Source organism: Dipodomys merriami, unplaced genomic scaffold, assembly GCF_024711535.1.
Source record: "Dipodomys merriami isolate MVZ:Mamm:240054 unplaced genomic scaffold, mDipMer1.0.p SCAF_3, whole genome shotgun sequence".
In the NCBI taxonomy this organism is placed as follows: Eukaryota; Metazoa; Chordata; class Mammalia; order Rodentia; family Heteromyidae; genus Dipodomys; species Dipodomys merriami.
Window position 1 is genome coordinate 34,549,620 of NW_027204492.1, and position 12,251 is coordinate 34,561,870.

The 12,251-nt window shown below is 37.2% G+C and overlaps 1 protein-coding gene across 3 annotated transcripts in view; it reads left to right on the forward strand.

Moving 5' to 3' along the window:
• Positions 1 to 12,251, forward strand: part of Trpc5 (transient receptor potential cation channel subfamily C member 5) — a 272,537-nt gene that overhangs the window by 2,252 nt on the left and 258,034 nt on the right. Inside the window, exon 1 of one of the 3 annotated variants that reach the window (XM_070039891.1) lies at positions 4,890 to 4,949. The exons of the other annotated variants lie outside the window; for them this stretch is intronic. The gene's annotated coding sequence lies outside the window, so the exon portion shown is untranslated. Of the gene's footprint in view, positions 1 to 4,889; positions 4,950 to 12,251 lie in introns of those variants that run through there. 3 annotated transcript variants of the gene reach the window in all.

Consider the following 12,251-nt stretch of genomic DNA (forward strand, 5'->3'; position numbering starts at 1 on the left):
TACATTTTCAGGAAATTGTGAGCAAATATCTCCTCAGATACGTTAAAACTCACTTATACACAGATAGCAAAACAAAATTGCAGTCAGGTAGGAAAGCATCGACAGATTCATTTTGGTAAAGAACTCAAAACACCACTAGGAATGAAATGTAAAGCACAGGTCTTTGCTCTTGGTGATAAGAGTGTGTGGCTGCCTATTGAAGTGATCCTGATCTATGTTTACTCATGGGACCAGGAGGTGAGCAGGTGCAGGGATTCAGAATCGATGTAGCCAGCCATAGCCTCACAGATGAAGATCCATACAGCTTCAGTTATGTGCCTCAACCCAGAGACCTGGGCCAGATAAAATATCTACTATTCCTTACAGGTACAAGAGCTGTATTCCTATGGTTCTACTCATTCTAGGGTTAACAACTCTAGGAATGGCACGCAGAATTCCAGTTCTTAGGCAAGTCTGATCCAGGAATTCAGAAATACAGAGGGTAGAAAGAGAAAAGCAATGTGTTTTGAAACATACAGAAATAAAACCATCCAGATGTTTGCTTTGGCTGGAAATGGAATTAGTCCAGAAAATTCACTCTGATATGAAGTTCTGTAAAATTGCCTGTGATCTAACTTGTAAACAATGAGTAAACAGTGTTAGAATTTCTTAGAACCAGGAAGATGGGACCCTTGAAATACATTTTAGGCATTGTTATCTCATTTCACTCCTTGGCATATTAAATCCCAGTCTACAAGCTACTCAGGTGTTTAATTATCAAATGAATATTTCAAATGTGTCAGGCTATTTCCCTTCCTCCTACTTCCAAATATTCTAATTTGTCTTTTGCAGTAGCTATAGTCCTGAAAGAAAAACCAAAGCATTTCTCCCTTTTTTTTCACATCTGCCAACAGTTCCTGTTTTCAGCTGAGTTCACTAAGCCATTTGGATGCCTTTAACTAGCTGATGGAGGAAATGGAAGGCAGTATGTGTGTCCCAAGATGACACCAACTTAACCTCACCCAGTCACTTTCCAGGTTTACAGCGATTGGTGTGACAAAGTTTCCAGCTGGCAGACAAATCTAATGCCCCATTCAAAGCAGAAGTTGCAGCTATTCAACTCCATATCAGGGCTACAATGAGGTGAATCCTCACATACAGAACTTAGTAGCTGATGTATCTATAATAGCATACATTCCAAATCTTGCCAAGTTTGATTTCTGTTGATGGGGCCCTCAAGCCCTTGGTCCAAGGTGATCAACAGTCCCATCCTGCCAGCAAGTAATGCTTGTTAAATGTCTCAGCTGTGGTCTCATAAACAGACTGTACATCATCTCAATTGAGTGAGAACAGATGATTAAAAAGAATAATAAAAGCTGGTGGGGCTCAACAAAACTTGCAGTTCACTAGGTCAAAAGAATTTTGCAAGTGTTCTACATTCAGTTTTTCTTCACCCATTGTATATTTGGCTTCTTAGATGGTAATAGAAATGCAAATACTCTGGCCTTTTCCTTTAGCAAAGGTAAAATAAAAATAATGGTGAAACAGGTAGGGATATTGTCAAGGTCCAATCCACTCTTTTCACCTAGAGAAATTAGAAGCTAGATGTGGTGTCTAACCCCTGTAATCCTCTAATCCTACTTACTCAGAAGACTGAGATTGGCAGGATTGCTTTCCAGGCCTACCTGAGGGATAAAATTTGTGACATCCCATTTCAACCAATAGAATTGGACATGGACAATGATGGTACTCAATCCTAGCTACTTGGAAGACAGAGATTGAGGATCACAGTTTCAAGTCATCAGGGCAAAAAGAAGTTCATAAGACTCAATTTTAACCACTTTAACAGTGGCATGTACAGAAAAGCACAAGTAGGAGGACCAAAACCTAGACCTTAAGCCAGATCTTACCTTTTAAATTAATGCAATAAGGGACTGAGTGCATGGTTCAAATGGTAGAACAAATGCTTAGCAAGTGCAAGGTCTGAGTTCAATCTCTACTACTACTGGGGGCAAAGGGAAGTTAGACATGGTTGCATGCATCTGTCACTCCAGTGGTGGTAGAAAGCACGAATAGGAGGACTGCTGTCCAGGCCAGACTAGGTAAAAAATGAGAAATTCTCTCAAAAATAACCAGACAAATATGATGTAGACTTTGCATGTAGTCTAACATGTATGAAGCCTTGATTTCAAACCCAGTACCACCAAAAAGAGAAATTAGAGCTCAAAGGTTAGAAATAACTTGCCTAGTTCACACAACTAACTAGAGAAAGTAAAAACCACAACCCAAGATATTTTACTGACTAAATACATTTTCTAAAGCTCTCTGGAGATATTTCCAAGAAACTAAACAGCATCTAAAACCAAATTTATGAAGATCATATGCTTTACTTCCATCCTATATTTACATGTTTATATTACATGTTATTGGTATTTGTGGTGACTTTTTGAGATAGATTCTAGACATGTAGCACAGGTTCATAAGAAACTCAAGATCTTTCTGCCTCAGCCTCCTGCGTGCTTATAATACAAGCATAAAATACCACACCCAGCTGGTATTTCTCTATCTATATCATTGTACTTACCTTCTCATGTACTGCTTCCCTTGAACACACACATACACATAAACACAAACACTCACTCCTAGCTTGCTAGTGAAGAAACAATGGCATATTCTTATAGTTAGACTATTCAGGTGGAGTTCAGAACTAAGCATGACAAATATTTAGCTGTCCACATCTTTGTAACTGATCTGGGTTATAACATCATCAGCAAAGCATTTAAAAACCAATGAATATAACTTGGGCTTTGTGTGCATACTCAGTCTCAACACCCTTAAATGCATGTGCATTTAAGTGGTGGTTGGTAAAAGTCCCTCTTATCTCCCCAAGTTCCTGGAAAGACTGAAGAGGAGGAGAAAAAAAAGAAATGAAAAGGAGACAAACAGAAGAAATAAAAGGAAGTTAGGCATCAGAAAAAAGAGAGAAAAGTGGAAAGAAGACAGAAGATGAAAAGAAAGATGAAGGAGGAGAGTTGAGAACAAAGAGTGAAAAATACATAAAAGATTTGTTATTCTATATAGTAGTAAAATACTCATAGTTTAGTATAAATAATCCCATTATCTTATTTATAAATAATCTTTGGAAAAAAATGACATAGCTTTCTTTTTTTATTCAAATACTACAGATTAAACTCTCAGCCTTGTGCTTGCCAGACAATCACTCTAACATTTGAGCCACAAGTTCAGCCCCTTTCGCGTTAATTATTTTTCAGAACAAGTCTCATGCTTTTGCCTTAATTATTTTTAGAATAATGTCTCATTGCTTTGGACCATGGTACTCTCACCTATGGCTTTCATATGCTTACGATCATAGGTGCAAGCCACCTCACTCAGCTTGTTGGCTCTGATACAATTTCACTAATATTTTTTTTGCCTGAGCCAACTCTGGATCACAAAACCCCTTTCTCTACCTCCCAAGTATCTGGGAATATAGGAATGAGCCACTATGGCCAAGCCTAATACAATTTTCTATCTACCAAGTAAAAGAACATGGAACTTTTACATTGAAACAGACTACCATATCATTGGATAGCATTTAATATAGCAATAGCTACCAAAAGTGAAGGGAAAAGCTTAGTTTTCACAGAGAATTGAAAAAAGCTGATAACAAAATCAATATACCAGAGCTAATTATTTCTGCCATTCCCTACAGTGGATATCAGTCTTTAGCTATAATTTCAGAACCTCTTCTTCCCAGCATGTAGTAAAATGCAATGTATACTTGCCTTCTACTAGCATACAACATAATATTCTCCTCTTCTTATTTCTATTCCTTAAATCAATGTTTTTCAGGCTACTGGTAATTTTTTAATGTACTGTGAAATTGGTTTAGTAGTTTAGAATCCAGGTTTTTTTAATGAAATAGAGCAACAGAGATTAATAATTGTGTCATGAAACATTTTAGTAAGTTTGTGCATATACATGTACACATTTTGTGTATACTAGATGCAATGTAAAATATTGCTTTAAATGCTTACAATCACTAGGCAAATGATATAAACATTCCAAACTTCTCATAAATAATTGACTCTCTGCCCCCATGTGAAAACCTGGACCTTTCAGAACACATTGTTTTCTAAGTATAGGGGGTATTCTATGATATCTTCTTGGTATTGTCAGACCTATTCTCATTGTTTTATAAATACCCCCCCAAAATAGCAAACATCCAAAGAAAAACTAAAAACTCCAGTAAAAATGAAATGCTTTCACTGTGTGATACGTGAGCATCTGGCAATTTGTAGCATCTCAGGATTTGGACCTGAACTTCCCAGTTGTCACTTCCATTGACATCTCATGGACACAGTGCTCAAGGGACCCTAATCAGTGCTGAAGAGTCCTGAAACTCTGAAGCACACATAAAATATTTAACCTGAAGGGCCACCAGAGAACTATATGCTTTAGACTGTGCTGTTGCATTTACACAGTGGACTTCTCTAGAAACTTTACCTAGATTAGTAGCTTTCAGATAAGCAACAAGGAATGACAAATGACTGGTGAGTGATTTTTTTAAAAGATTGATGAAATGATAATGTGTAGGTAAACATTATCCCAAGATGTTAATATGGTAAAAAAAAATGACTTTTACAGTAGTTAGTGGGGTAATTATACTACAGAAAAGAAAAATGATAGAGCTAGTGGGGGAAAAAAGGAGAGGAGAGTGTTACAGAGTAATTAAACAATTCAATCCTCTGAGTGGTAATTGAGCCCTTACTATCAATTACTTGATAAATATTCATTCAGTTAGACTGGATAGAAGGCACTATGGGGAAATATAAACATGTATATTCTTTTTCCAGCTAGGAACTAACAACATGGCCAGAAGTGAGCTGGAAGATGGAAACAAGCATCAAATCAAATCCTGGTATGGCTTAGATGGGCATTGTGGTCTAAGCCATTCAGACAATATGCAGGTACACTTCTGGCAGATATAGCTAAAAAGGCAGTGTGTATTAAGACTTTGGAAAGCTTTATATGCCACTCTGTAGCTGGATTTATCTTAGTGGATGAAATGGAAATACAAAAGGACTTTGAGGATGATAAATTAGATAATTATTGTAAAGTCTGGGGCTGAATATTCTGAAAGTGGGTTCCAGGAAGGATTAATGGAGGAACAGGAATACCAGTAAGGTAAAAAAAAATACAATCTAGGCATAAGTAGTAGCACTGTGGCTAAGTAGGGAATCTGGGTCTAAACTCATCTGGCTGATTCTGGATCTCTCCTTCTGAGCCTTTTGTCATGTATGAAAAGACAATAATAAAATACCTATGTTATCAGAATGTCATAAAGCTGGAATGAGCTATATGAATAAAGTACTCAGCAAAGTACCTGGCCATATTACTTCTCTATAGTTATAATTGTAGTTACTATGGTAGTAAATCTGATAAGGATAGATTATAAAAGACACCATGAAAACACTATAGACATGTAGTAAAGGACAGTTTTTTTTCTAGGTAACAAAGAAATGATGGTGCCAGAAAGAATTATGAAGGTGTGGTGAGAAAGGAAGATAATATATTAAGTTTTGAATTACTGTTAGGCATTGTAGTAAAATTGACTACCAAAAGATTTTTTTCATATTAGATTCTGTTAGATTAGATTTTCTTTAATATTATATTAATATTATGTGTTTTATTAATTTAATTTTATTGTCAAGGTGATGTATAGAGGGATCACAGTTTCATATGTAAAGTGAAGAGTACATTTCTTGTTGAGATATGGAACTGAAACTCAAAGGAATTAAAATGAAAATTTGGGAAGCCATTGGCATAAGAATATAACATTAGATCTCTAAAACCAAATTAAAATCTCCAAGGAAATAAGTCAGAAAAATATGAAGTTTAACCTTAAATTTATTATATCTGTATTTAGTAGAGGAAGAAGAGTGATTATATACTAAAACCTGTGCAAGACACTGTAGCAAATGGAGAACAAACACATTTTTCATGCACTCAGGATACCTGTAATCCAGCTGAAACAATGCCACCTACAGATTTGATCATAGAAAGCATTATAAAGTACGAGATTCAATTTAAAATCTAAGTTCTTGGTTTTAAAATATAACTATTTTACTAATTGGAAAAGTCAAGAAGGCTTCATAGGTATTTTAGATTTTGAATGATGGGTGATATTTCAAGATATATAGGGGGGGCATTTCAGAGGAGTGGAATACTATGATGCCAGGTGAGGAGTCAGAACAGGTACATCAAGTTTAAAGAATGGAGAAAGAATAATCTGACAGGAGGAATGAGAAAGAGATAAGAAAATGGAATGAGGAACAGTGTTTCAAATCAACCACCAAACTAACCTCACTTCTCAACTGAAAGATTTACAATGTTTGGTTTTATTTTAGCTTTAAAACTAGATATTTCATATCACATTTTCCTCAAATAAAAGTAGGCTCCCAGGTTTCTCAGCTGAGTGACAGAGTAAACAGTAAAATTGCTAAAAAGAGTGAAGAATGACAGAAGAAAAAGGACAGGTTAAAATATGGGATAGGAGAAGGATGATGCCTTGGGTTGGGACATTTTGAGGTCAAAGTGTTGGTGAAGCATCTAAGTACAGATGTTGAATAAGCAATTGGACACATTGGACTAGAATTCAAAATAGAAGTCTGAGTTTGAGATATAGAGTAGGGGGTCACCCAATAAGAATATAATAATGATGATGATGATGATAACAATGACAATAGCAATGGTGAATATTATGTATAAGCTATATGAAGAGCATGCTAGTGGGGCCAATACACAACCCAGGCAAATACAACTTCAAAGCCTGTGTTCCTAGTTACTACATTACAGTAGAAGTTAATGATGAAATCAATTGTTCCAGCAGAGCTGACCTAAAAAGAAAGAGAAATAGGGTCTGGGGCTCATGCCTATAATACTAGCTACTCAGGAAGCTGAGATCTAAGAACTCTGGTTCAACACCAGCCCTAGTAGAAAATCCATGACATATCTCCAACTAACCAGCAAAAAAAGCTATATGTGGATGTATGGCTCAAGTGGTAGAGTGCCATCCTTGAGTGAAAAAGCCAAGCAAGAGCACAAGACCCTGAGTTTGAGCCTCAATATAGCATACAAAAGAGAAATAATTCAATGATTACATACATGTTGGGCATACTCACATGTATGTAGTTAGGAGAAAAGCAGCTTTCAGAAGAGATAAGCCAGTTTACAGGGAAATGGATAGGCCTGTAAATAATTACATTAAGTAAAGTAAGTCAGGCTTGGAAAGAAAAAAAGATGCATTCTTTCTCTCACAGGTGGAGGTTAGATCTAAATTATAAATGCATATGTAACCATATACATGGCCATATGCATATATGTATACATATATACATATATATATATATATATATATATACACACACACAAACCTATTAACTAAAATATGGTATTGGCAGGGAAAGATTCTAATGGCATAACTCCCTTCAGTAACAAACTTACAGGGTTTGTTGTTATTGTTTTTGGTATGTATACATGTATATGTGTGTGTATACGTGTGTGTGTGTGTGAAAGAGAAACAGAGAGAGGGAGAGAGGGAGAGAGAGGGAGGGAGAAAAAGAGGGAGGGAGGGAGAGAGAGAGAGAGAGAGAGAGAGAGAGAGAGAGAGAGAGAGAGAGAGGATATATGGGGTTTGAATTCAGGGCCTGGGCACTATCCCTGGGCATTTTGCTCAAGGCTAGCACTCTACCACTTGAGCCATAGCTCCACTTATGGATTCCTGGTGGTTAATTACACATTAGAGTCTCATGGACTTTGCTGCCTGGGTTGGCTTCAAACTGCAATTCTCAGATCTCAGCCCCTTGAGTTGCTAGAATTACAGGTGCTAGCCACTGGTGCCCAGTTGACCTTACAGTTTAACAAAATGAATACCAACAAGCTAGAACTTGCTATGTGGGGGGGTAGTGGGGAAATGAGATGAAGGGGAGATGGTAGAATATTACTGAATATTATTATTCAATGTGTATATGTGAAAATGGAACTAGGTAAATTGAGGGATGGGTGGAATTAAAAGAGATGGGGGGAGGGCTGGGAAGGTGGCTCAGTGGTAGAGTGCTTGCCTTGCATGCATAAGGCCCTGGGTTCGATTCCTCAGCACCACATAAGCAGAAAAAGCTGGAAGGGACACTGTGGCTCAAGTGGTAGAGCACTAGCCTTGAGCTGAAGAGCTGAGGGACAGTGCCCAGGCCCAGAGTTCAGGCCCCACAACTGGCAAAAAACAAAAAACAAACAAACAAAAAAGAGATGGGCGGAGAATGATGAAAAAGGTGAAAATAATCATGACACATTGTGCTCACAAACTGAGATGTTAAATTGAAATTCTTTTATATAATTATTTAAAAATAACAAAAATAAAGCATTGATAATCATACTTAATAAGTATACAAAACGATTAAAATTTCCAAGGAAATGTCAGAAGAGAGAAAAAATCAGATAAAGTTTAATCTTGTGGTCCATGTTTAGTGGACCATACTTCCATAAAATGAGGTTGGTAACTGCAAAGTTATGGAAAAAAAATTCATCTAAAAGAAGGCATATTATAAACATTAAGAGCTTGGGGCTAGGAAGTTGGCTCAGTGGTAGAGCGCTTGCCTTGCATGCATGAGGCCCTGGGTTCGATTCCTCAGCACCACACAAGCAAAAAGAAAAAAGCCGGAAGTGGTGCTATGGCTCAGGTGGTAGAGCACTCGCCTTGAGCTGAAGAGCTGAGGGACAGCACCCAGGCCCAGAGTTCAGGCCCCCCCCAAAAAAAACATTAAGAGCTTTATTCGTCAGATTTGATCATTTGAGGAGTCCTTAAAAATGTAGAGGTTAGAGTAGAGATCAACCCATATCCATGGGCAAAATTTCACCAAAACCATAATTTTGTACAATCTAAAATCTAAAAATGAATTTTGGTATTTTAAATGGCTGATAATGTCAAAAGAAAAATATGTTTCAGGTGTCTATAGATGAAGTTTTATTGGAGCATAGTTAATCCCATTTATTTATATATTATCTATGCCACTTTTCCTACTACAATAGAAGAACTAACAGCAAAGCCTATAATTTTCTCTATCTAGCCCTTTATGATACACATTTGGCAGCCCCAGATTAAAGTATTCACTCAAACTAGCTCAGCTCAAGTTTTAACTCTAGTATTCACTAACATATGTGATCTTGAACAAGTCACTTAAAAACTTTACTGACCATCATCAGTATAACACAGGTTAAAATCAAGTAAGATATTTCATGAAAAATGTCTAACATAGTGTCTGGGGCATACTAAGGACTTAATAAATGTTAGCTACTGGCAATGTTCTTGTGTGGTAAAAACGAATGGTGAGGATAAGAGTCAATTTGAAATGGGAAGCAAAAAGAACTGTGGAGTTGAAAATTAGGGAGGAAGTAGTTCCAAGGAGGGGATAATTATTTACTTATTTTATTTACTGACTGACTTACTTATGGCTGTATTGAGGTTTGAAATCAAGGTCTTATGTTTGCTAAGAACAAACCATCCCTTCTTGCTTTACTTATTTTTCAGAACAATTTTTACTTATTTTGCACAGAATGGTCCAGCTGGAATCACAGCTTAGAATCTCCATATTTGGCTTATTCGTTAAGTTGAAGTCTTACTTTTTGCCCAAGATTATTGAAACAGGATCCTTCTGATCTCTCTGTTTGCCATTTATCTAGAATTACATCTCTGAGCCACCACATCAACCTAAGACTTTTTATTTTTTAATGAAGGAACTCAAAACACTCAAGGGATGAGAAGGAGAGAACTGAGTAATGGTTATGCATCTTAGAAGGAAGAGAAATGGAACAATAGCTTGAGGAGTTAGGAGGAGACAGATCATCAACAGAGGTAAAGGATTTAGTCTTAGAAAGGAGTAGGAACAGTTCTTCCTCACAAAACAAAACAGGTAGATACAAATATAAGATGTGACATGAACTGAAAGAAGTTTGTACCACAAAAGTGTTTCCCTCTGTGAACTCAGACAAGATTTTTCAGTTGTGAGTCAGAGGTATGGGGACTCAATGGCACTATGCAACTTTGAAAAGGAAGCTGATCTAGTTGATTTAAGAGGAATATGTATAGACTGACCCTACAGGCTTGGAAATGCTTGAAAGATCAGAACCTTATGGCTTCAACCTATAACCATTTATTTGACTGCCTCTAGATGTGCTAAAAGCCTGAAAGAAAAATCTAGGCAATGGAATGGGGAGATAAATCAAGACCGAGTTTTGTTCAGATGTAAACACAATGTTACCAGTCAGCCATTTAATCTCTTACTACCCCATCTTTAGAACCACTGACTTCAGGACCATTGTCTTTTTCAGCAGGCTCTGCAGGTAGCTAATCTTTACCATGCTTAATGTGGTATCTTGTTTTCACAATAGCACAATCTCCCCAGAAATTTTTGTATTTCCTTTCCTGAAACCTCACTGCAACATAAAAGAGATGGTACGTTGGCAAGCTCTGAGGAGAAACATAAATTAACTTTTATAGAGAGAGTCTAATACTGCTGAGGGATGGAGACGAGCGCTAGAGATGGTTTGATTACCTTTTAGGACACCATGAGCTGAACAATAAAAATCCCTTTTAATTTGTGAGATACAAAACACAAGTTTTATAGTGTCCGGCACACCTCCAAATAAAATGCTACAACAGCTGGTATGTTAAATTTGGCTCTTCTGAGTATCTAGGAGTAGTCAGAGGGACTACCAGGCCAACTCTTCTGGGTAATCCAAAGTCAGTGGTAGAGATGGGGGAAGAAAATGTTGTCTGAGAAGCCCACAAATGCAGGAAATAAATGCTTTGTCTAAGAGTCGGGATAGCAAAAAAGAAATATCACAAGCATTCCCCTGAAGATGCCCATTGAGAGCCCTTGAAGACTTGCAACTCAGATGATAGCAAGAGTAACTCTGAGGACTCCACATTCACTTCTACTAGAAGGCTTGAGCTTCCTGTGGTACAAGGAGGTCTCCAGTAGGTATTTTTCCAGATCAGTATACATTCCAGACTCATTTGGAGGCCTGATCAAAGAGTAGATAGGAATAGGACCAGTCTTCATTCAGATAGAATTGCACAATCCCAAACTATTTTCCATCTAGCAATTTAAGTACTACAATAGAGTCCTAGCTTTAAGCTCTAGCCTTGAAACTTCTATAAATGTGACCTTAATTAAGACATGTGACCATTCTATGCTTCAGCTTTTAGCATTTGTAAAATCAAATCATAGTACTGTCTTTGTGGAATTGTTAGGAGAATTAAATAGCAGTGCTTAGCATCCAGCATAGTTCACAGTACAGTCATTAACTGCTATCAGCTATGTCATCATCATAGTCATCACCTTCTTCCTCACTAACAAACTAAGACCATGAAATATGTCTTCCAACAAAACGAAGCGTGAAAAGTCAAGTACCAGTGGCTTGTGACTATAAGGAGACTGAGATCTGATGACTACAGTTCGAAGCCAGTAAAGGCAGGAAAATCTATGAATCTCTTATCTCCAGTTAACTACCAAAAAAAACCTGGAAGTAGAGTGCTGTGGCTCAAGTAATCAAGTGGTAGGGAGCTAGTCGAGCAAAAAGGCCCAGGCCCTGTGTTCAAGCCCCAGGACCCACCCTAACACACACGCACACACACACACACACACACACACACACACACACACACACACACACACACACACAAATGAGGCTTGATGCCTAGCTCTCCTGTTTACTGGTTATAAGAACTTGGGCATTGTTCAAGATACACTGTACTCTAAACTTCTTTGTTGAATAGCAACTCCTTTGTACAACTGCTTAAATATAATACAAATATTTTAAAAGATTTGGGGCAAGTCCTATAACCTCCCTGAGGCTATTTCCTCTTCCTCAATTTAAAGGAGCTATGTTGAGCAAAAGTATACAGCACTACTCAAACTTACATGTTCATTTTCTTATTAAAAAGCATTTCATTCCTCTTTAAATATAGGAAAAGGGAACTGAGAGACAAAAACATTTATTTCATTTAAAAAGTAAACTACAGATAAGAATCTAAAACTCTCCAAAGTGGTTGAACAAGTTTACACTCCCACCAACAATGCAGTAAGGTTCCCACATCCCCTCCAGCATCTGTTGTTATTAGAGTTCTTGATTTTTGCCATTCTAACTAGGGTGAGGTGGTATCTCAATGTTGTTTTGATTTGCATTGCTTTTATGGCTAGAGAGATTGAGCA